Genomic DNA, 26,890 nt, shown 5'->3' with positions numbered 1-26,890 from the left:
CACTATTTAAAAATGTAAAGCTTATGTTAAGAATAAATAAAGAAATGTTCAGGTTTGTCATGAAAAAACTTGTTTAGCTTATAGCAAGATAGTTATGGCTAGGCATGCAAGTAAGACCTCAAGACAATCATTTAGCATTGGAGAGTCAGAATTAACAATTACAACACTGGTTTAAACGTTAGAGTCCCAATCTTTTAAGTTAATTTCTCATTCAAAAATTTATACACATATTGTTTTGTGACATTGGTTGTAATCCCCACAATGTGACAGCACACTCCCCCTTTCCATCCTGGGTTTCCTGTATCCGTTCGACCAGTTAGTGTCCCTTCCTGCTTTCTCAGCCTGCTTTTGGACAGGAGCTGCCCATTTGGTCTCATATATCTGATTGAACTAAGGTGCACAATCCTTACATGTTTAATTTTTTGCTTTATAGTCCTGCTTAATCTTTGTCTGAAGAGTGGGCTTCAGGAACAGTTTCAGTTCTGGGTTAACAGAGCATCCAAAGACCACAGTTTTGGGGGTTCCTCCAGTCTCTGTCAGACCATTGAGTCTGGTCTTTTTATACGACTTTGAATTCTATTCTACATTTTTATCCTGCTCTGTCCAGGACTCTCTGTTGTGTTCCCTGTCAGGGCAGTCATTGGTGCCAGGTGGACATCATCTAGTTCTTCTGGTCTCAGGCTGGTGGAGTATCTGTTTCATTTGGTCCTTTAGTTCTTTGGGCTAGTATTGTCCTTGTGTCTTTGGTTTTCTTCATTCTCCTTTGCTCTGAGTGGGATGGGACCAATAGATGTGTCTTAGATGGCTGCTCACAAGCTTTTAAGACCCCAGATGCTACTCACCAAAGTGAGATGTAGAACAATTTTCTTTATAAACTACGTTATGCCAATTGACCTAGATGTCCCCCAAAACTATGGCCCCCAGGCCCCAGTCCCAGCTACTCTGTCCTTCAAAGTGTTTGGATATGTTTAGGAAACTTCTTTGCTTTTGTTTTGGTCCAGTTGTGCTGACTTTCCCTATGTTGTGTATTGTCCTTCTCTTCAGGGAAGTTGATAGAGTCTAAATCTTTAGACTTCAGGCTTTTACCTTTAACTAGTGGTCTTGGGGAGGAGACCTGACCACCCCTCGAACTCAGAGGAGGTTCCTCAAAGCTAGGGTTCAAGGTCAGTTGTGGCTAGCGGTATCTCAGCAGAATTTCCAGTCTTCAGACAGAGTCAGAGATCTTTTGCTTCTGTCTTCTCCAAAAATGAGCAGAAATCCATAGGTTTGTGTGTTGTCAGGTTCAATTATAATTGGTATGTTTTACTGCCAATTAATGAATTATTGTATTACATATTTATGTATATTGTTTTATTGCCAGTTAGGGAATTGTTGCATGGCATATTCACATTCTTGTTTACTACATGTTTCAAGGCCAGGTTAATTAATTAAAAATTATGAGAACTGTTTAGTGACTTATTTATGTTTTGATTTGATTAATGTTACATTCTGTTATCACAGAGTGCAGGTGCACAGCCCAGTTTCAAAAAGTTAATTACGACCTACTTCACTTACTTCTATTATCTTATTTTCGAGGTTACAACAACTTTCTAATGACTTATAGTTAATGGTCAAAGAGCATTATAGAAATATGTATCTTTCTAATTCTAAACTCGGAAATTCTCTATTTAGAACATTTTATAGGTGACTTATACATAGGAGGAAACCCTGGTGGTGTAGTGGTTAAGTGCTACAGCTGCTAACCAAAGGGTTGGCAGTTCGAATCCGCCAGGCACTTCTTGGAAACTCTATGGGGCAGTTCTACTCCGTCCTATAGGGTCACTAAGAGTCGGAATCGACTCAACGGCACTGGGTTTGGTTTTTGTTTTTTTTTTTTTTTTATACATAGTTTAAAAGAATTATAACAATGTAAAGATCATTATAGAAGTACACACAATAGTGACACATACATGGAAACCCTGGTGGCATAGTGGTTAAGAGCTACAGCTGCTAACCAAAATGTTGGCAGTTTGAATTCACCAGGCAATTCTATGGGGCAGTTCTACTCTGTCTTATAGGGTCGCTATGAGTTGGAATCGACTGGACGGCAATGGTCTTTTCTTTTTTTGGTACACATATTTTAAGAACATTAAAGAATCAGATGTGATTTGAGGGCATACAGAAAGCATATATACAAAAACAAACAGACAAAGAGACAAAACAAAACAAGCCAAAAAAAAAAAAAAAAAAAAAAAACAGAGGTTTCAAAACATTTTCATCTAAGAGGAAATAAAATCTGGACTTAAACATTAAAGTTATGATTTCCTTGTAAACATACATTCTTAAAACCCTAAATAAAATCAAGCAAAATTAATTCAGTCATATGCCAAAAAATAATACACCTAGTTTAAGTGGCTATACTCAAGAAATACTAGAACAGTTTAATATTAGAAAAATTTATTTGCATAATTAATTCAGTCAATCAAAGTCAAAAATTTATAATTATCTCACTAGAAGACAAGGAGAATGCAATAAAATTCAGTATCAATTCCTGCTGAAAGACTATTCACAATAGAATAAAAAGACATTTTCTGCACATGTTCATAAGTACCTATATGGTGTTTCCATTTCTGGTATTAGCGAAGTACTTTATTGTAGACTAATTCTCTAAGAACAACTAGAAAAGTTGGATAAAATTTAACACGTATCAGATATCTACAGAGGGATCAGAATCATAGAAAGAAGGGAAATATTTTGAGGTGAATTCAACATTCTGTGATACTTTCCCTCCTAGACATTTGTCAGCTCATAAATGGTACAACTACGAAGCTAACCATACATGGTAGCTGAAATTCTGAGAAACTAAGCTGAGCTTTTACAGTCTTATGTGTGCCCAGAGATAAAACTTAAAAAAAGTCTGGGGTAACCAAGGCAGCCAATACTTGAGAATCCTAGATTACAGAAAGAAAGGAAGTACATTCTCTTCAAGGCATTTGCTTGTTCATAGATAGCGTGAAGCCAAGATACTAAGTGACCAAGCAGAATCATTCTCATAGGGTTCTTATGATTTTCATAGGGTTGAGGAAGCAAAAATTGGAGTTCAGGAAAACAGCCTATAGTAAACATGCCTGAACTCTGCTTTGGTGTCCAGGCAGACTCTACCCCAAGAGTAAAGATAAATTAGAAATAACTCAGCCCTCATGAGAACTGAAAGCCAGCTTCAAACCAGCTCAATTCCAAATTTGTTTAAGGTCATTTACTCTCCTTTAACTGCCTTCTAAAAAACAAAAGTAAATTCTGGAGGAAAATAAGATCAGCCAGAGCTTCAAATTATCTCTAAAAAGTTTTATACAGAATTTTTGTTGTTTAATCAAAATGATCAAGCAGGTCAGGAAACACCTTAGTGATCAAACCCAGAGGAAAATACAGGCAACAGAAGTACATGCACAGAATTTTAGAAATTGGAATTATTTTTAAACATCATAATTAACGCATCAAGAATTTCACCAGAAAAAAAACTCTATATTTTTTAAAAAGTGGAAACTCTAGAACATAAAAAATAAAAAAATTAAAATATGAACTCAACAGATAGGTTTGACAGTAGCTTACACATAGAAAACAGAAAGAATGAAATGGAAGATAAAAATTATGGAGTGGGCAAAGAAGAGAAAAAAACGTTAACCAAAGAACCAAAACCATACTTGTTGCTGTCGAGTTGACTACAACTCATAGCCACCCTCTAGGACAGAGCAGAGCTGCCCCATACGGTTTCCAAGGAGCGGCTAGCGCATTTGAACTCCTGACTTTTGGTTAGCAGCCAAACACTTAACCACTGCTCCACCAGAGCCCCCAAAATGTTAAAGAGCATATGGAAAAAATAAGAAATATTCAATGTATTAAATATCAAATATAAATGTACTCTGAGTCTCAAAAGCAGAAAAAGGAGAGAATGTTTGTAGAATGCTAAGAATTTTTTAAAAACTCTTAAAGGACATTATCTCACATAGTCATCAAACACTTAAAAAAATTGAAGCAGGTCGAATACAAAGAAAACCACACTAAATTTCTGAAAACAAAGTGAAAATTGTAAAAGTAACCAGGAAAAAAAAAAAATGCCTTCAAAATAACAACAACTTAACTAGCTAATACTGGCTTCTCAGCAGAGGGATTGAAGCCAAAACCAGTGGGATGACAGCTTTAAATTGCTGGAAGAAAACAAATGACAAACTAAAATTTTACATCCACAAAAAGTATCCTTTGAAAGTGAAGGATAAAAGCACTTCTAGATGAACAAAAACCAAGACACTATGTCACTAGTAGATCCATGCTGAAAGAAAAAGGCAATTCTTCAACCAGTGGGAAATGGATTCCTAGAAGAAGGAACAAACAAGAATAAATGAAATTTTAAAAAGCAAATGAGTTATCTAAATGAATATTGGCTATATAAAACAATAATAAAAATATGTTGTTGGGTTACAATATATGTAGAATTAACATACATGATAGCAATAGCTCACAAGGTAACAACAACAAAAAAAACCATTGCTGTCGAATCAATTCCAACTCATAGTGACCCTATAGGGCAGAGTAGAACTGCCCCATAGAGTTTCCAAGGAGCAGCTAGTGGATTCCAACTGCTGACCTTCTGGTTAGCGGACAAATGCTTTAATCATTGCACCACCAGGGCTCTGCTCACAAGATTGTTGTTGTTAGGTGCCATCAAATCATTTCCTAACTCATAAAAAAAAAAAAAAACCCTACATAGGATGAAGTAAATGAAATTAAAGTGTTCCTAAATCTTTGCATTGTGCTGGAATTAACAAAAGCACTAGTTTATACTACAGTCTCATAAAATTTCAGACACTGATGTACAAAAAGAATTAATTAATTTAGGACCTGACACCGCCTCCCTCCAAAAAAAAGGGTGTCTCTGATAATTTTTGTCAAGAAGGATTTTTTAAAATACTGGTTCAGTAAGTCTTCTAAACTAATTGTTTAGACTAGGACTTCAGCTTTTGAAAGTCAAAGACCAAAAATTAACTGCCCCCCCTTCTTCCTGAGGAAACCCTGGTGGCATAAAGGTTAAATGCTACGGCTGCTAACCAAAGTGGTCGGCAGTTTGAATTCTCCAGGCGCTCCTTGGAAATGCTATGGAGCAGTTCTACTCTGTCCTATAGGGTTGCTATGAGTTGGAATTGACTCTATGGCAGTGGGTTTGGTTTTTTTGGTTTTCCTGAGGCGTGAATGCCAAAGTATAGTCTGAATGAGCTATGGAGTAAGTGGGTAAAAAGAATTACCCCCCCCAAAAAACCCCTGAACATTAAAACATCATTCATTAATATATCAAAATATCATATCCCTTTTCTTTTTTTGGGTTCCCTCCAAAGCAGAGCCTGCAGGAATTGATTTCAGATGGCTTTTTTGGAAGATGATCCCCAAAAACAGGCATGAAATAAAAGGGAGTATGAATCAAGACAGAAAAAAAAGAAAATCCAATATCCAGGTTTATTGTAAAGGTAAGTACTGTCAGCTCAATTCCACCAGAATCTCTGAGAAACAGCCTCCCAGAGCTGTGTGTCCACAGAACTGGGGGCTGAGGTCTTATCTATCAGCTCCCATCCTTCACTGACTAAAGGCTGCCCCTGGTAACATTAACTCCACTCCTTCAAGGCTGAGCTTAAAAAGGAAGCGTTAACTCCTGCGCAGCTGCAGAAAAATCACAGAGACAGAAAGTGGAAAAGCTCACAGCTTGAGCTTTAAATAGGATGTTTTCGGTATGAATCTGAGCTCTCCAGAACTTCCCACTGAAAAAGAGCTGAATTCAGTGTTAGTTATCAATAACTATTATAACACTGGTGACACATGAGTCAATATCAGAGTTCAAAATCAAGCAATTTATTAAACAATCTCTTTGGCTGGCTATGCAGATAATTGTGCTCACTAGAATGCTTTAGAAAATGGATCAAAAGTTTGAGGCCTAAGAATCAGAATCCCTTTTTGGGGGCTCCAAAAAGGTGGGTGCTCAGCGCTATAATAATATTGCTGAGTGGGTTGTTCCTGGGCTGTGGGGTAAGCTCATTTGAAGTCCCTTCTTAATCACACCTGGATACACTTTGCATGATAGTGACAGGTTTCCTACCTGGACAAGAAGAAATGGAAGGCATGCACTTCATTGAAATAAAGCAGAGCATACCTCCCTTCATCCACTTTGCCCATCAGAGTGGCAAGAAAAACGTTTACTCCATAATTCAAAGCCAGTCAAGGATGCCAGAATAAACCAAAGCCTCACACAACGATGCCACACTCTCAGTGGTTTGGCAATTATGATGTAGTTTGGCAGTTCTCTAATAATGTAATCACTGCCATGATGAGATCTGATAGAATGCGATCACCTCCACAACTTCTGCTGCAAGTAGCCATTCAGTGGAAGAGAGTTTCCTTGCGGTGTGGCCTGCATCCAATACAGGTGGACTTTCCGGCAAGGCTTGCTGACTTTTGTTTGTTCTGGATCCTGCAGCTGGCTCCTGTTCATCTAACCTCCAGTTCTTGAGACTTGAGCCAGCAGCTTATCTGCTGATCTTGGGATTCGTTAATCTCCGTGATTTGGATTTTGGATTCGCTAGCTCCTGAAGCTACCTGAGTTGGGAAAAGTCTCCAGACTGACCCAGCGATTTGAGACTTTCCAGCCTCTACAACCACATGAGCCATTTCCTTGCTCTCACTCTCTCTCTCTCACTCACACACACACACACACATATATATGTGTGTGTGTGTGTATAAACCCTTCATTGGTTTTGCTTCTCTAGAGAACCCAGCCTAAGACACCTAGATATTCAAAATTTGTGTGATTGCTTTGGAAGTTAAAACAGAGCCAGCAGTTATTATATTACTTTAAATTTTTCTTTAAATTTGTTCGTGTTTGTCTAGTTGAGTTCTATTATGATGGATATGTGGCAAATAAAAAATATAGTATTGAAGACTTGAACTATTTTTTTTACAGCTCAATTGTCCAATCTCCCCTGGAAGATAAATGTGAGGAGGGTGTTATTATCTATTCTGTATGTAGCTCACCTATTTTAAATTTGTGTGGACATTTTAAATTAAGACGATAGCAGGAAGTTCTCTGTCACTTATCCTAAGCTGATCATGTGAACACCCCGGAGTAGCATTTCAAAATATGTTAGTGACATAAAAGAATTTAGATTCCAGAGCAATATTAATGTGCAATTTATACAGAGAGATCATTTTCAGCTCGTTGCTTTTCATGCTAATTAGATGGACTGTTTTATGCTAATTACCATGGACTGTCAGAAGGATGAACAAATCTGTCTTGGAAGAAGCACAGCCAGAATGCTCCTTACATGCTTACTTTGGGTATGTTATCAGGAGGGACCAGTCCCTGGAGAAGGATATCATGCGTGGTAAAGCAGAGCATCAGTGAAAAAGAGGAAAACCCTCAACTAGGCTTACACGATGGCTGCAACAATGGGCTCAAACACAGCAATGATTGTGAGGATGGTGCAGGACGGGACAGTGTTTCATTCTCTTGTACATAGGGTTGCTTTGAATCAGAAGCAACTCAATGGTACCTAACAAAAACAATTAATATTTGCGAACCGAGTATTGTTTCACATTCTTTGACTTCCTTTTTGCAGGTCAGACACTTCTCCAACTGAGTTACCTTTTCATAGTCATGGCAAAGGACTGGCATTGACAACTTCCTCCCCTCCCCTACCCTACAGCCTTCCTGTTATCTTGTGAAGAAGGAAAGAAGGACAGACTGCCCTCTAAACATGTCAGGGAGATACACAAAGAGCTGCACTTTGAGGATAACAAATCTAAACAATCCACTGGAGGTGCCCGAATTGTGACTTCTAGATAGAGCACACAGACCTTTGCACCTTACAAATTAATATATCTTTTGGAATATCCGAGATTTTAAAATAAAGCCCATCTCTTTCCTACTGAGTTCGATAAACAGTAATGCATTTTCAAATGTTTCAGTCACTGATATGAGTCCATCAAATTCAAAGCATTTCACATAGAGAAAAATGCTAAGAAAGAACACATTCCAAGTTAAAATGAAATTTGTTTAGTGCTCACTTGGTTTTCCTCTGGCTCTATAAATCCACATCAGGCTTGGCTTCTCCACTGTGGGCTTCTCAAGTTAGTTGCATGAATTTTTTCTTTTTTTTTTACTTGAACATCTGATTCTTGTTTTAATTTTATTTGGACTGAAAATAGTTGATTTTTGTGTGACTTGACTTTTCCTGGTCCTTGGACTATATGAGGAGGTGTCAGCAAGTAGAGAACAAGGACAGTTTTGGCTTAAGTCTGTTGTCATCTTATTATGTTACCTCTAATGGCAAGTATAAGAAGTGAGGAGGTAATTGAGAGGATATAGGGAGAGAAAAGATTTTATTACATATTTTATGCATCCATTGATTCATTTCACAAGTAATTATCAAGTGCCAGTCACCTGCCTATCACTGTAAAATACAGAGGTGAATGAGATAGGCATGGTCTCTGCCCTCACGGAGCTTAAGTTTAACTAAGAAGACATTTGTTAAATATGTAATCACAAGTATGCTAAGTTTTATAATAAAGTATAAAGTGCTGTGTATGTCAAGATCTAATCAGGTTTGAGGTTTAAAACAGAGAGACTTTAATGCAGGTGAATGGTTACACAGGTGATGAAACACTAAGAAGCCAAATAGAGAACAAGTGAGGGAATCAATATTATTCTCCAACACCATAATTCAAAGGCATCAATTCTTCTTCAGTCTTCCTATATATAAATACATAGAGAGAGATTTATCTCAAGAAAATGGTGGCTCATGCAGTTGTGGAGACTGGCAAGTCCCAAATCTGTGGGTCAGATGTCAGGCTGGAAACGTCTCCTGATTCATGTAGTTGCAGGGGCTGATAAAACCAAAATCAGCAGGCCAGGAAGAAGGCTGTTGGGACACTGGTTTGAGGGAGCTGGCAAATCCCAATATCTGCAGGCCAGGCATCAGGTTGTTGGCTCATGATGATGGGTTGGCTGCAGGATCCAGAGAAACCTTTGCCAGAACATCCATACATACATTGGATGCAGACCAAACCTCCAAAGAAACTGACTGGCTTTCAACAGATTGGCCTTTCAACTGACTGGCCTTTTAACTTTCTGCCTACTTGTATCACAAAATAGAGGATGATTATATAATATCTGCCAAACCACTGAGAATCATGGCCTAGCCAAGTTGACACATAACCTTAACCATTATAGTATCTGAGATCAAATTAGTCCTGGACCTGCAGAGGGAATACATAACAGAAGAATCTAATATTGGGGATATCAGAGAAGAACTCCCTCACTCCCCACCCCCTACTTAAGCTCTGCTATGGAGACACAAGGAGCCCTGGTGGTACAGTGGTTAAAAGCTCAGCTGCTAACCAAAAGGTCAGCAGTTTGAATCCACCAGCTGCTCCCTGGAAACCCTATGGGGAAGTCCTACTTTGTCCTAGAGGGTCTCTATGAGTTGGAATTGACTAGACGGCTCCAAGATTTTTTTTTTTTTTTTTTGATGCAGGAACATAATTTGAGATGATTGCTGGCCTAGGAGACTCTAGACTCTAGGGCCTAAAGAGTCTCATAAAGCAACCAGCGATTCTCTCCTCTCAATCAAATGCACATGCACACATAGACACACTCCTCTCTCTGATGTCCCAATCCCAAGTCCTTGATCAAGCTGCTGGCCTCTACTTGGAGTTTGTGTCCCTGGGTTCTCCCTCTAAAGCCCAAATAGAGCAGCAGCAGGAGCATCATGAACTTCTCAGGTCCCTTTCAGTCCTAGGTTCCACTGGCTCCTCATTCCATAGTCTTCCACTCTCTACCCATTAACATATAATGCTTTCTAAACCAAAAAATTTTTTTTAAAGCATTACATATTAAGATTAAGATCCTCACAACTGGACCAAGAAGCAACTTCATGAGAAATGGAGAAAAGACCGATGTCAGGAATTTCAGTTTACTTGGATTCATAATCAACACCCATGGAAGCAGCAGTCAGGAAATCAAACGACGTATTGCATTGGGCAAATCTGCTGCAAAAGACCCCTTTAAAGTTTTAAAAAGCAAAGATGTTACTTTGAGGACTAAGGTGCGCCTGACCCAAGCCACGATATTTTCAATAACTCACATGCATCCAAAAGCTGGAAAATGACAAAGAAACACTGAAGAAGAATTAATGTCTTTGAACTATTGGCAAAAAATATTGAATATACCATGGACTGCCAGAAGAATGAACAGGTCTGTCTTGGAAGAAATACACCCAGACTGCTCCTCAAAAGTGAGGCTGGCGAGACTGTCTCACGTACTTTGGACAAGTGATGAAGAGGGACCAGACCCTGTAGAAGGACATCATGGTTGGTAATGTAGAGGGTCAGTGAAAAAGACGAAGACCCTCGACAAGATAGATTGACACAGCGGCTCCAACAATGGGCTCAAACATAATGACTGTGAGGATGGTGCAGGACTGGATAGTGTTTCATTCTGTTGTACATAGGGTCGTTATGATGGGAATCAACTCGGCAACACCTAACAACATATATTAAGACTGGAGGATCTTCTTGTGTTTTGGAGGTTCTCATGCCTCCCTCTGACATGATTCCTTAGCATGCCCACATGAAAAGAAATGGATATTAGTGCCTTCTATGGTGAGGAGTGAGAAACCCATTTGTCCCCATTTCTCACTTCCTACTCTCTATGCACAATAAATCTTTTTTCCTGACACCTCTGGTCCGACCTCCACCCCCCAATATAGTGAAGTCAGAGATATCTATACAATATGTATAACTAGTCTGATAAAATGTATTCTTATTATACAAAAATAGTATGGTCCGGGTTAGCAACCAAGCTCTTAACTACTATGCCACCAGGGCTCCCGGAATTATCTTTTCATATCAATATCTTTATATAATCACATCTGCAGATCTCTTACATCAGCTAAAATAACATATTCACAGGTTCTGGTATTAAGACATTAATATCTTTGCCAGAGGTGCAGGGGTGCTGCGTTATTCTGCCTATTACACAAGCATTAGTCACTGAAGAGGAAATACAACTTAGTAAAAGATGTGCTCCAGCATAGCAACAATGTGAGGATGGCAGAGGACCAGGCAGTGTTTTATTCTGTTATACATAGCGTCACTATGAGTCAGAACTGACTTGACAGCGTCTAACTACAACAACAACAAAATTTATTTGGGAAACTTAGGAAAAACTGGGAGGAAAGTAATACAGGGAAAGGAAAAACTATTAAGCCTACCATCAGTATGCAACTAAAGTGTAATCCCACAGGGTGACTTCAGAAAAAGGTATATGATACATGGCTCAGAATTATCTCACCGAAGAAGGTAGTAATTGATCAAAGGCTCCTCACTGAATGGGTTGTTAATTCCCCAGCACTACTAACCTGCCACCTGTGTGGGTAATATGGGCTTCTAAAGTTCAAGGGGAGTCCCTGGGTGGCACAACCTGTTAAGTGCTCAGCTACCACCCAGAGGCATCTTGGATTAAAGTCCTGGCAATCTACTTCTAAAAGATCACGGCCATTGAAAACTCAATGGAGTACAGTTCTATTCTGAAATACATAAGGCTGCCATGAGTCAGAATTGATCAACTGCAACTAGTTTGGTTTTTGGTTTAAAGTTTGAGGAAAACAAAACAAAATAAAACCAAAAAGCCCAGGCACAGAAACACAAATACTGACAGATGGAATCTGCCAGAGTATATTGACATGCCTGAAGGATTTGGTGGGGTTATTAACATATGATATCCATGCAAGAATCCAAAAAATAGATAAGGAAATAAAATAGAGCAGCATATGAAAAGATTAACACAAAAGACCAAGTAGTATGTTTTTCCAGGAATTAAAAAAATTGTTCAATATTAGGAAATTTATTTTTATAAACTATTTCCATATCCATGGAAAAATATTATCTCCATAGATGTAGAAGATTCATTTTTAAAAAGATAACATCCATTAAAAAAAAAAAAAAACCTCATAAAATAGGAATAGTTGAACACTCACTAACTATGAGAAATTATATCTACCTCAGCCCCAACATAAGCACTTTGCTTAATATAAAAACAATACATTCTCACTAAAGACAGGAACAAAACAAATATGCTATCACTACTTACTTACTGTTCTAAAATTGCTATCAGCACTTTAAAAAGAGAAATAAAAAAGAAATATAAAAATTAGGAAGTAAGAGATAACACCAACTGTCTGGAAACCCTGGTGGTGTAGTGGTTAAGAGCTATGGCTCCTAACCAAAAGGTCACCAGTTTGAATCCACCAGGCGCTCTTTAGAAACCCTGTGGGGCAGTTCTACTCTGTCCTGTAGGGTCACTATGAGTCGGAATTGACTTGAGGGCAACAGCTTTGGTTTGGTTTACCAGTAGTTTAGTTTAGTTTACTAGAAACCCAGAATGATCCACTGAAAAAATATAACTTGAAAGAGAATTCAGAAGTAGACCTGATTAAAAATACCAGCATTCAGATATCATATTGTTATATATGTATTAAAAAATTAACTAGTGGGTGGGGCCAAGATGGCTGACTAGGTAGAAGCTACCTCGGAACCCTCTTGCAACAAAGACTCGGAAAAACAAGTGAATCGATCACATAAATGCCAATCTACGAACCCTGACCATCAAACACAGATCTAAAGAGTTGACCTGAGTGACAGAGACTAAGAACGAACAACCACGGAGAAGCATCGACTGTTTTCAGAGCCTGGAGCCACAGTCCCAGTCAGGAAACCTTGGCGCTGGGTTTTGGATTGGGCACAGGGGAGTTGAGCATGGCATCCTGAGACGGCGCAAACACGGGATGCAGCCCTAGCCCCCAGAAGTGACCTCGGGGGAAGCCCAGCCAGTGCACACAGGCAGCACAGTGACGCGGCTGACAGGAGGAGAAGTCACCGGGAGGCAGCGACTGGTTTTGGAGCCTGGAGTGTGGCGTCCCAGCCGGGGAACCTTGGCGCTGGGCTTTAGACTGGGAGCGGAGGAACTGACCACAGCTTCTGAGACAGCACGAGCACAGGACGCAGGCCTGACCCTCAGGGGCAATCTCTACCCAGCCAGCGCACACAGTCAACATGCCGCTCGAGAATATCAGATAAAACAGTCATCCCAAGCGAGATAAGTACCTTTGTCTATATTCCAGGGTGCTACTCTCTCCTATTTGTCTGAAAACTCCCCTCCCCTTCCCAGGTGGCTTCATTAACATTGGAATTTCCTGAGCCAGAGAGTGAAGTGCGCTGCGATTTTTCTTTCTTTCTTTTTTTTTTTTTTTTTGGTCTTTTCCTAACCCATTTTCCTGGCCTGAGAGAAGCAGCTACAAAAAACCCAGGGACCAAAAATCATTCCCTAATTGGACTAAAAACACAGAACCAGCTCCAGCCAAACATATGTGATCCACAGTCTTGGGCTTTCATCCCTACAGGGAACAAGGTGGCTATTATAATGCAAAGGCAATTCTGATAGGGATCTGACTGTAATTGTTTTAGCAGATTACTGGAAAGACAAATTTCCCAGGTCTGATATCTCTGCATATTCAACAGAGCCCTCACTGACCCACAACAGGGAACTGAGGGCTGAAGCTCCCCCCAGACCACCTAGCCTCCTGCCTTAAGGGTCTAAGGAGGGTGACACCTACCAATCTGTAGAGGTACTTGCATTGGGGGCGTAAGGTACAGCTCCAGAGCCCACCCACCAAAGTGGTTTAGGAACAGAGACACATCTACCCCACTGGCACTTGGAGGAAGCCTGTCAGCATCCTGCCCCCCCTGGAGTGTGAAACCCTGCTGCTACTAGAATCTGGTGCACACAACTATCACCACTACTTCTCTAGGTGGATAGGTGAGAGTCTGCACCACACACCTGATGACCAAAAATCAGATTCTACTCAAGAATAGTGAATGGACTCTTAGGCTTAAACATCTGGTAACAGCCCAAACCAGCTGGTAATAGGACATAAGTGATTCAAGGGCTACAACAATCAAGACAGCGCAATCTAGTAGCCCATCTACATATATTGAAAGAAAACAAAACAAGATAAGATTCAGTGAGCAAATATAGAATAAATCACTACAATATCTTAGAGATGGCTCAGAGACACCAGTCAATATCAAACCACACAAAGAAGCAGACTATGATTGCTTCTACAACTCCCCAAACTAGAGAATCAAAATCTTTCCCAAATGAAGATACAATCCTGGAATTGCCAGATGCAGAATATAAAAAAACTAATTAACAGAATGCTTCAAGACATCAGGGATGACCTCAGAAATGAAATAAGGCAATCTACAGAAAAAGCCAAGGAACACACTGATAAAGCAGTTGAAGAACTCAAAAAGATTATTCAAGAACATAGTAGAAAATTAATAAGCTGCAAGAATACATAGACAGCATTCAGAAATCCAAAAGATTAACAGTTAAATTTCAGAATTAGACAACTCAATTTGGAATGCAAGGTGAGGGATCTGGAGGACAAGGGAATTGACACCAATATAGCTGAAAAAAAAATCAGATAAAAGAATTAAAAAAAATGAAGAAACCCTAAGAACCATGTGGGACCCTATCAAGAAGAATAACTTGCGTGTGATTGGAGTCCCAGATCAGGGAGGGACAACAGAAAATACAGACAAAATAGCTGAAGATCTGTTGGCAGAAAACTTCCCTGACATCATGAAGATGAAAGGATATCTATCCAAGATGCTCATCGAACCCCATTTAAGATTGATCCAAAAAGAAAATCACCAAGACGTATTATCATCAAACTCGCCAAAACCAAAGATAAACAGAAAATTTTAAAAGCAGCCGGGGGAAAAGAAAGGTCTTGTACAAAGGAGAATCAATAAGAATAAGTTCAGACTACTCAGCAGAAACCATGCAGGCAAGAAGGCAATGGGATGACATATATAGAGCACTGAAGGAGAAAAACTGCCAGCCAAGGATCATATATCCAGCAAAACCCTCTCTCAAATATGAAGGCGAAATTAAAACATTTACAGATAAACACAAGCTGAGAGAATTTGCAAAAACCAAACCAAAGCTACAAGAAATACTAAAGGAAATTGTTTGGTCAGAAATCCAATAGTATCAGATACCGGCACAACACAAGGTCACAGAACAGAACATCCTGATATCAACTCAAATAGGGAAATCACAAAAACAAATTAAGATTAACTTTAAAAAGAAAAAAATGCTCAAAACAGGGAATCATTGAAGTCAATATGTAAAAGATCACAATAATCAAAAAGAGGGACTAAATACAGGTGACATAGAACTGCCATATGAAGAGGGAAACAAGGCGATATAGGACAATACAAGTCAGGTTTTTACTTAGAAAAATAGGGGTAAATATTAAGATAACCACAAAGAGGTATAACAACTCCATAACTCAAAATAAAAACCAAAAAAAACATAACGACTCAGCAAACATAAACTCAAATACTATGAAAATGAGGAACACACAATTTACAAACAAAAACGTCTCAGCACAAAAAAGTAAGTCGAAAAATGAAATTGTCAACAACATACATAAAAAGGCATCAAAATGACAGCACTAAACACATACTTATCTATAATTATGCTGAATGTAAATGGACTAAATGCACCAATAAAGAGACAGAGAGTCTCAGACTGGATAAAGAAACATGATCCGTCTATATGCTGCCCACAAGAGACACACCTTAGACTTAGAGACACAAACAAACTAACACTCAAAGGATGGAAAAAAATATATCAAGCAAACAACAAGCAAAAAAGAGCAGGAGTAGCAATATTAATTTCTGACAAGATAGACTTTAAAGTTAAATCCACCACAAAGGATAAAGAAGGACACTACATAATGATTAAAGGGACAATAGACCAGGAAGATATAACCATATTAAATATTTATGCACCCAATGACAGGGCCGCAAGATACATAAAACAAACTTTAACAGAACTGAAAAGTGAGAGAGACAACTCCACAATTATAGTAGGAGACTTCAACACACCATTTTTGGAGAAGGACAGGACTTCCAGTAAGAAGCTCAATAGAGACACGGAAGACCTAATTGCTACAATCAACCAACTTGGCCTCATAGACTTATACAGAACACTCCACCCAACCGCTGCAAAGTATGCTTTTTTTTCTAGCCCACATGGAACATTCTCTAGAATAGACTACATATTAGGTCATAAAACAAACCTTTGCAGAATCCAAAACATCGAAATATTACAAAGCATCTTCTCAGACCACAAGGCCATAAAAGTGGAAATCAATAACAGAAAAATTAGGGGAAAGAAATCAAATACTTGCAAACTGAACAATACCCTGCTGAAAAAAGACTGGGTTATAGAAGACATTAAGGAGGGAATAAAGAAATTCATAGAATGCAACGAGAATGAAAACACTTCCTATCAAAACCTCTGGGACACAGCAAAAGCAGTGCTCAGAGGTCAATTTATATCGATAAATGCACACATACAAAAAGAAAAAAGAGCCAAAATCAGAGAACTGTCCCTACAACTTGAACAAATAGAAAGCGAGCAACAAAAGAATCCATCAGGCACCAGAAGAAAACAAATAATAAAAATTAGAGCTGAACTAAATGAATTAAAAATTAGAGAACAGGAAAACAATTGAAAGAATTAACAAAGCCAAAAGCTGGTTCTTTGAAAAAATTAACAAAATTGATAAACCATTGGCCAGACTGACTAAAGAAATACAGGAAAGGAAATAAATAACCCGAATAAGAAACGAGATGGGCCACATCACAACAGACCCAACTGAAATGAAAAGAATCATATCAGATTATTACAAAAAATTGTATTCTAACAAATTTGCAAACCTTGAAGAAATGGATGAATTCCTAGAAAAACACTACCTACCTAACCTAACATAATCAGAAGTAGAACAACTAAATAGACCCATAACAAAAAAAGAGATTGAAATGGTAATCAAAAAACTCCCACCAAAGAAAAGCCCTGGCCCGGATGGCTTTACTGCAGAGTTCTACCAAACTTTCAGAGAAGAGTTAACATCACTACTACTAAAGGTATTTCAAAGCATAGAAAATGATGGAATACTGCCTAACTCATTCTATGAAGCCACCATATCCCTGATACCAAAACCAGGTAAAGACATCACAAAAAAAGAAAATTACAGACCTATATCCCTCATGAACATAAATGCAAAAATCCTCAACAAAATTCTAGCCAATAGAATTCAACAACACATCAAAAAAATAATCCACCACGACCAAGTGGGATTTATACCAGGTATGCAAGGCTGGTTTAATATTAGAAAAACCATTAATGTAATCCACCATATAAATAAAACAAAAGACAAAAACCACATGATCTTATCAATTGATGCAGAAAAGGCATTTGACAAAGTCCAACACCCATTCATGATAAAAACTCTCAGCAAAATAGGAATTGAAGCAAAATTCCTCAACATAACAAAGGGCATCTTTTTTCACAAAGCCAACAGCCAACATCACTCTAAATGGAGAGAGCCTGAAAGCATTTCCCTTGAGAACGGGAATCAGACAAGGATGCCCTTTATCACCACTCTTATTCAACATTGTGCTAGAGGTCCTAGCCAGAGCAATTAGGCTAGACAAAGAAATAAAGGGCACCCGGACTGGCAAGGAGGAAGTAAAATTATCTCTATTTGCAGATGACATGATCTTATACACAGAAAACCCTAAGCAATCCTCCAGAAAACTGCTGAAACTAAGAGTTTGGCAGAGTCCCAGGTTATAAGATAAACATACAAAAATTACTTGGATTCTTCTACATCAACAAAAAGAACATCGAAGAGGAAATCACCAAATCAATACCACTCACAGTAGCCCCCAAGAAGATAAAATACTTAGGAATAAATCTTACCAAAGTTGTAAAAGACCTATGCAAACAAAACTACAAAGTACTACTGCAAGAAACTAAAAAGGACCTACTTAAGTGGAAAAACATACCTTGCTCAGGGATAGGAAGACTTAACATAGTAAAAATGTCTATTCTACCAAAAGCCATCTATACATACAATGCACTTTCGATCCATATTCCAAGGACATTTTTTAATGTGATGGAGAAACAAATCACCAACTTCATATGGAAGGGCAAGAAGCCTCGGGTAAGTAAAGCATTACTGAAAAAGAAGAAGAAAGTGGGAGGCCTCACTCTACCTGATTTCAGAACCTATTATACAGCCACAGTAGGCAAAACAGCTTGGTACTGGTACAACAACAGGCACATAGACCAATGGAACAGAATTGAGAACCAGATATAAATCCATTCACATATGAGCAGCTGATATTTGACAAAGGCCCAGTGTCAGTTAATTGGGCAAAAGATAGTCTTTTTAACAAATGGTGCTGGCATAACTGGATATCCATATGCAAAAAAATGAAACAGGACCCATACCTCACACCATACACAAAAACTAACTCCAAGTGGACCAAAGACCTAAACATAAAGACTAAAACGATAAAGATCATGGCAGAAAAAATAGGGACAACGTTAGGAGCCCTAATACAAGGCATAAACAGAATACAAAACATTACCAAAAATGACAAAGAGAAACCAGATAACTGGGAGCTCCTAAAAATCAAACACCTATGCTCATCTAAAGACTTCACCAAAAGAGTAAAAAGACCACCTACAGACTGGGAAAGAATTTTCAGCTATGACATCTCCGACCAGCGCCTGATCTCTAAAATCTATATGATTCTGTCAAAACTCAACCACAAAAAGACAAACAACCCAATCAAAAAGTGGGCAAAGGATATGAACACACAATTCATTAAAGAAGATATTCAGGCAGCTAACAGATACATGAGAAAATGCTCTCGATCATTAGCCATTAGAGAAATGCAAATTAAAACTACGATGAGATTCCATCTCACTCCAACAAGGCTGGCATTAATCCAAAAAACACAAAAGAATAAATATTGGAGAGGCTGCGGAGAGATTAGAACTCTTATACACTGCTTGTGGAAATGTAAAATGGTACAATCACTTTGGAAATCTATCTGGCATTATCTTAAAAAGTTAGAAATAGAACTACCATACAACCCAGAAATCCCACTCCTCGGAATATACCCTAGAGAAACAAGAGCCTTCACACGAACAGATATATGCACACTCATGTTTACTGCAGCTCTGTTTACAATAGCAAAAAGCTGGAAGCAACCAAGGTGTCCATCAGTGGATGAATGGTTAAATAAATTGTGGTATATTCACACAATGGAATACTTCGCATTGATAAAGAACAGTGATGAATCTGTGAAACATTTCATAACATGGAGGAACCTGGAAGGCATTATGCTGAGTGAAATTAGTCAGAGGCAAAAGGACAAATATTGTGTAAGACCACTATTATAAGATCTTGAGAAAGTATAAACCAAGCAGAACACACACTTTTGTGGTTACGACGGGGGTAGGGAGGGAGGGTGCCAGAGGGTTATTTACCGATTAATTAGTAGATAAGAACTTCTTTAAGTGAAGGGAAGGACAATACTCAATACATGGAAGGTCAGCTCAACTGGACTGGACCAAAAGCAAAGAAGTTTCCGGGATAAACTGAATGCACAAAGGTCAGCGAAGCAAGGGCGGTGGTTTGGGGACTATGGCTTAAAGGGACTTCTAAGTCAATTGGCAAAATAATTCTATTATGAAAACTTTCCGCATCCCACTTTGAAATGTGACATCTGGGGTCTTAAATGCTAACAAGCGGCCATCTAAGATGCATCAATTGGTCTCGACCCACCTGGATCAAAGGAGAATGAAGAACACCAAGCTCACACGATAACTATGAGCCCAAGAGACAGAAAGGGCCACATGAACCAGAGACTTACATCATTCTGAGACCAGAAGAACTAGATGGTGCCCGGCCACAACGGATGACTGCCCTGACAGGGAGCACAACAGAGAACCCCTGAGGGAGCAGGAGATCAGTGGGATGAAGACCCCAAATTCTCATAAAAAGACCAGACTTAATGGTCTGACTGAGACTAGAGGAATCCCAGCGGTCATGGTCCCCAGACCTTCTGTTGGCCCAGGACAGGAACCATTCCTGAAGACAACTCATCAGACATGGAAGGGACTGGACAATGTGTTGGAGAGAGATGCTGACGAAGAGTGAGCTACTTGTATCAGGTGGACACTTAAGACTGTGTTGGCATCTCCTGTCTGGAGGGGAGATAGGAGGGTAGAGAGGGTTAGAAACTGGCAAAATTGTCACGAAAGGAGAGACTGGAAGGAGGGAGCGGGCTGACTCATTAGGGGGAGAGTAAGTGGGAGTGTGGAGTAAGGTGTATATAAGCTTATATGTGACAGACTGACTTGATTTGTAAACTTTCACTTAAAGCACAACAAAATTTATTAAAAAAAATTAACTAGTGAAAATAAAGGCCCATTTACAATAGCAATAAAAAAGATAAAATACCTAGGATTAAATTTAACAAGCAAAAGTCAGGTTCTTTTTGAAGAAAGTATTGAAATGTTTAACACAAAAAAGACACAGATAGAAAAGCATATCATATAATTGAATAGGAAGACTGAACATTATAAAAAATATAAATTCTCCCTAAATTGGCCTATAGGCAATTTTAGTAAAAGTGCCAGAAGAAAATTTTTAACTAGATAAGTAATTCTAAAATTCACACGGAATACGAAGAAAAACCATGACAATTCTGACAAAGAAAATTAATGAGAGAACTAGCCCTACTTATGTTAAAATATGTATTGCTGTGGTTAGGTGCCGACAAGTTGGTTTCAACTCATAACAACCCTATGTACCACAGAAGGAAACACTGCCCGGTCCTGCAGCATCCTTACAATCGTTGTTATGCTTCAATTATGAATTAAATACAATATATATATCTCATATTATATATTATAATATATATTATATAATTATACTTAATATAATATATATTATTAATTAAATATTTAAAATGGAATAGAATAAATAAAAAGTTCAAATACAGCCCTAATTTATAAGGGAATGTAGAACATGATAAAGTATCTCAAATCAGTGGAGAAAATAAGCAATACTGGCTGACTGTGTAAACATCAGAATAAGAAGTGAATATTTACCTCATGTTTACACTAAATGAAGCCATAAAAGCACTCTAAAGGCTATGGGAGGATCTTTTTAATGATCTTAGAGTCTGAACAAGATCCAGAAGGTACAAAACGAAAACTTAATCAATTTGGTTGCATAAAAATTTTAAATGTCTTCATGAGGAAAGAAATCATAAACAAAGTAAAAATACAAAGAATAATGTGTAGTCAAAGTCAAAAGATAAACAAGCTAGAGTATGCAACTCAAATTGCAGACAAAAGGCTATCTTCATTTAAGTGAAAAATGCTAACTAAAAAGACCAACAACCCAAAAGAAAAACGGTAAAGGACCTAAACAGTTCACAAATACGGCAATAAAAATAATTCTCAAATATATGAAAAGATGCTTAATCCCACGCGTAAAAAGTGTATATTAAAACTATAACGAAACACTATTTTTCACCTATCAGATAGGCAAAGACTAATTAGCCTGATAACATGTTGGAGGTGTTGAGGGAAAACAGGCATTCTCATGTATTATGGAAAAGTACAGGGTAAAAATATGTAAGGTCAGAAATGTGGCACGCTATCAACATTTCTAAGAATGTATTCTACAACTATGAAAAAAAGTTATACTTCCACGTATTTGAATTTTTTTTGCAGACAAGAATATTTATTACAGAAGGCTTATAGTATAGCAATATATTTACGACAACCCAAGTGGCCATCGGTAGAAAACAAATTAGATTATGGTAAATAGACTACGATGCATTTGTTGTAAAGAATATCATGCATACATAAATAAGAAAATGGGGCACCTGTCTGTAGTGACATAGAATAATCAATGGCACACATTTTTAATTTAAAAAGAACAAGGTGCTGAACAGTGTGTAATATGCTACCATGTGGGTAAGAAAATAAAAACATATATAGTATTCCTGGAAACATATAAGAAATTAGTTTGCTAATGGTTGTGGTCTTTGGTATCGGTAACTAGATGATTCTGGGAAAGGAGGAAAGGGATTTTTACTGTATACTCTTTGGTGCCTTTTAACTTGTCTATGTGCACGTGTATTAAACAATAATTAATTAAAAATTACAAAATTTATTCATCTTTCAAAATAGTATTTTGTTTTACATCAAAACACATAACATTCTAGTAAATACCATATTGCCCTTGTGAATTCGCTTTGGCCTGAATGTGAGTAATTTCCTGGAAGACGGCAGGTAGCACACAAACATAAATTTAAAGAGGTAGAAGTCTCTGACAACATAAGATCAATTGTAAAGCAAACAAACAAAAGAAAAAACCTACATGTTATTGTTGTTAGGTGCCATTGAGTCGGTTCCCACTCATAGTGACCCTATGTACAACCAAATGAGACGCTAACTGGTCCTGGGCCATCCTCACGATTGTTGCTATGTTTGAGCCCATTGTTGCTGGCACTGTCAATCCATTTTGTTGAGGGTCTTCTATTTTGCTGACCCTCTACTTTACCAAGCACGATGTTCTTCTCCAGGGACTGGTTCCTCCTGATAACATGTCCAAAGTACATAAGATGAAATCTCGTCATCCTCTCTTTCAAGGAGCACTCTGGCTGTACTCCTTCCAAGATGGACTTGTTTGTGTTCTTCTGGCAGTCCGTGGTATATTCAGTATTCTTCAAAACCATAATTCAAAGTCATCAATTCTTCATTCTTCCTTATTCATTTTTCAGCTTTCACATGCATATGAGGTGATTGAAAATACCATGGCTTGGGTCAGGTGCACCTTAGTCCTCAAAGTAGTATCTTTGCTGTTCAACGCTTCAAAGAGGACTTTCGCAGCAGATTTGCCCACTGCAACAAACACATCGTTTGATTTCTTGACTGCTACTTGCATGGGCACTGATTGTGAATCCAAGTAAAATGAAATCTTTGCCAAACGCAGTATTTTCTCTGTTTATCACGATGTTGCTTATTGGTCCGTTGTGAGAATTTTTGTTTTCTTTATGTTGAGGAGCAATGCATACTGAAGGCTGTAATACATACTTTGATCTTCATCAGTAAATGCTTCAAATCCTCTTCTCTTTCAATTAACAAGGTTGTGTCATCTGCATATTGCAGGTTGTTAATGAGTCTTCCCCCAATCCTGATGGCCCATTCCTCTTCATATAGTCCAGCTTCTTGGATTATTTGCTCAGCATACAGACTGAATAAGTAGGGTGAAAAGATACAACCCTGATGGATAATTTTCTGACTTTAAACCATAGTGTCCACTTATGCTGTTTGAACAACTGGCTCTTGGTCTATGTACAGGTTCCTCACGAGCACAGTTAAGTGTTCTGGATTTCCCATTCTCTGAAATGTTACGCATAATTTGTTATGACCCACACAGTCGATTGCTCTTGCATAGTCGATAAAACACAGGTAAACATCTTTCTGGTATTCTCTGCTTTCAGCCAAGATCCTCTGACATCAACAATGATATCCCTTATTCCACGCCCTATCCTGAATTTGGCTTCAATTTCTGGGAGTTTCCTGTCAATGCAGTGCTGCAACTGTTTATGAAGTATCTTCAGCATTTTACTTGCATGTGATATTAATGATAATGTTTCATAATTTCCACATTCTGCTGTACCACCTTTGTTTAGAATGGGCACAAATATGGATCCCTTCTAGTCAGTTGGTGAGGTACCTGTCTTCCAAATTTCTTGGCATAGTCAAGTGAGTGCTGTACCCTTCTGTTGAAACATCTTATGTACACATAAGACTTGCCTGCAGATTTTGTTAAGATATAGATTCTAATACAGTATATCTGGGGTGGAAATGCAAATTCTCAGCAGAGGTTACAATTGGAGGGAACTGGTTCAAAGCCCTGTAAATTTCTGGTCTTAATAAGCAATTTTGGTAGGCTTAAGTTATATAAGCTAAATGCCACTTAGCGGCAGTGTATGAGGTGATGAGTAGAAAGCCAAAAACAGAATTGTTCTTTGCTTTGCTTTATCCAAGGAGCCCTGGTGGCACAGTGGTTAAAGCAGTCGACTGCTAATCAAAAGGTCAGCGGTTTGAAACCACCAGTGGTTCTGAGGGACAAAGATGTGGCAGTCTGCTTCCATAGAGATTTACAGCCTTGGAAACTCTATAGGGTCACTATGAGTCAGAATTGACTCGATGGCAGTGGGTTTGGTTTTTTCGTTGATTTATCCTGCTACAAATTTGTTTTTATTCAATGTGAAATATTTTTATTATCAACTCCATTTTGATAAAGTTTGTACAGAAAGAATTGAGCCCTGGTGGCGCAGTGGTTAAGAGTCAGAGCTGCTAACCAAAAGGTTGGCAGTTCAAATCCACCAGCTACTCCTTGGAAACCCCGTGGGGTAGTTCTGTCCTGTCCTATAGGGTCACCATGAGTCAGAATCGACTTGACAGCAATGGGTTTTATATATATATATATATATATATATATATATATATATACATACATACAAAGAATACTGAAAAATAGCAAAACTCCCTTTATTAATCTAATGAAACTCTCATTTTCCACAGAAGCAAGATGAAGCAGCAAGTATTCTTTAGAAAATGATTTTTGGTCAGGTCTCTCCAGAAGCAATCAGCACAGAAATGGTTTTGTTTTGAAATCTCATGCATGAGTATTAGCAAAAACATTTGCCTCAGAGACAGAGACAGCCATGCTCTATTCATTTTTGGAATAGCATTAAAAAAGTGAGGGAAAATAAGTGAGCACATTCTAAAACTGAATGCAAAGTTATGCACACAACAAAACTTCATCCATTCCTAGGCTCATGGTAAATGCACAACCACAAACTTCATTCAACTACATGAACAAGAAGACCAATTTTGATATGGCCTCTTACATAATTTTGAATACATTTTTATCTCAGCTTGCCTATAAATTTTCTAAGAACTGTCATTAACTAAGAACTCGGAAAAAAAAGGTGGGGGGGAGGATGAGTAGCATCATCCCCAAATGGCATACTTTGTTATGTATTTATTTAAGAAAGATACTACACAACATGTCCATCTTAGGCTGGATTCTCTAGAAAAGTAAAACCAGTGAGGCATCTGTTGTTGTTGATAGGTGCCACTGAGTCTGTTTCAACTCACAGCGACCCTATGTACAACAGAATGAAACACCGCCCCGTCCTGCGCCATTCTCACAATTGCTGTTATGCTTGAGCCCACTGTCGTAGCCACTGTGTCAATCCATCTCATTGAGGGTCTTCCTCTTTTTCGCGGGCCAAGCATGATGTCCTTCTCCAGGGACTGGTCTGACGTGTTTATGTATATATATAGAGGGCGAGAGAGGAAATGGTTCGTGCAGTTGTAGAAGCCGGAAAGTTCCAAGTCCGTGGGTCAGGCTGGAAGCTTTTGATTCATGTAGCTGCAGGGGCTGGTCAACTCAAGATCAGCATGTCAGGTAACAGGCTTCTCGCTCATAGGCTGCAGAGGCCAACAAATCCAAAGACTGGCAGGTAAACTGGCAGGCTGCTGGCTCACAGATTGCAGAGGCTGTGAATCCCAAGATTGGCAGGTAAGCTCCTAGCTCAAGTCCCAAGAACAGGAAGTCATATGAACAGGTGCCAGCTGCAGGGTTCAGAGTGCAAAAGCCTGCAAGCCTTGCCAGAAAGGTCACCTATATCGGATGCAGGCCATACGCTCAAGCACACTAACTTTCAATTTACTACTCACAGCAGATCCCATCATGGAGGTGTTCACATCATATCATATTTTATCATGGAAGTCACTGTCAAGCTACATCATAACTGCCAAACCACTGGGAATCATGGCCCAGCCAAGGTGACAAACAACCTTAAGGATTACAATGTCCAATGCTTCTTACCACAGTTGTCAGTCTTAGAAAGCTGCAAATAACCAAAATTACATACAGAATCTGCACAATAATTAATAGATCTAATGAACCCCACACACTCTGCAAAATGATAGATGAATTCTCCCAAATCAGCATTTAATCAAGTGACTTTCCTGTTCAACAAAGTGTAATGAATTAAACTGCAGATTTCATATTACATAGGAAATAAATCCCTTTAATAACGACTCTGAGGGCCTCAGAAGGCACAGTTTGCCCTTGACTAATAACCTGATGATTGGTGGTTCAAACCCACCACGCAGTGGAAGGAAGGCACGGCGATCTGTATCTGTGAAGGTTTCAGCCAAGAAAACCTTATAGAAAAATTCCACTCTGGAACAAATAGGGTCATCATGAGTTGGAACAATGGCAACAGGTTTGGTTTTTTTAGTGTAATAACTTCTCCCTACCAGTTGAAACTTAGCTCCCACTTCTTCCCTTTATATCATAAACATCTCCATTCTTCCCTGTAAATATTCCCCATTCAAGCCCTATCGACTACCTGAGACCTACCTAAAATCTCTACTCTCTGGCAAAATGACCTTCGCTTTCAGATTTCTTTGGAAGCACTCCCTGTCTGTGGCATACAATAGGTACGTTATTAGCACGGAAATGTAGGCTTATTGAGCTTGAGGTGGTTGCTAGACCGCATTTCTGCCTTAACAGTAGAGGCAGGCTATATTGGGGCTTCAGGACAGAACTACTGTTTAACCACTTCCCTACTCTTTACATTGTTTTAACTTCAGGGTAATTCCACAGCTAAAAGTCACAAACAAGTTCCAAGCAAAACCTTATACAAAAAAAAAGAATTATACCAAGGGGACTAAAAATCACCGGACTTGGGTCATCTACATAAAAATATTTCAGAAGGGAAAAGGCCTTCATTTACTTCCATGCCAATTCCTCGTCCCGACCCACAATGA

The 26,890-nt window shown here is 38.6% G+C and overlaps 1 long non-coding RNA gene across 1 annotated transcript in view; it reads right to left on the bottom strand.

The window, feature by feature from the left end:
* Window positions 1-26,890, bottom strand: part of LOC126086848 (uncharacterized) — a 58,996-nt gene that overhangs the window by 31,350 nt on the left and 756 nt on the right. The window lies entirely within an intron of this gene.

The sequence above is a fragment of the Elephas maximus genome, chromosome 1 (assembly GCF_024166365.1).
Source record: "Elephas maximus indicus isolate mEleMax1 chromosome 1, mEleMax1 primary haplotype, whole genome shotgun sequence".
Taxonomy (NCBI): Eukaryota; Metazoa; Chordata; class Mammalia; order Proboscidea; family Elephantidae; genus Elephas; species Elephas maximus.
This window is presented reverse-complemented; position numbering and strand designations above follow the sequence as displayed.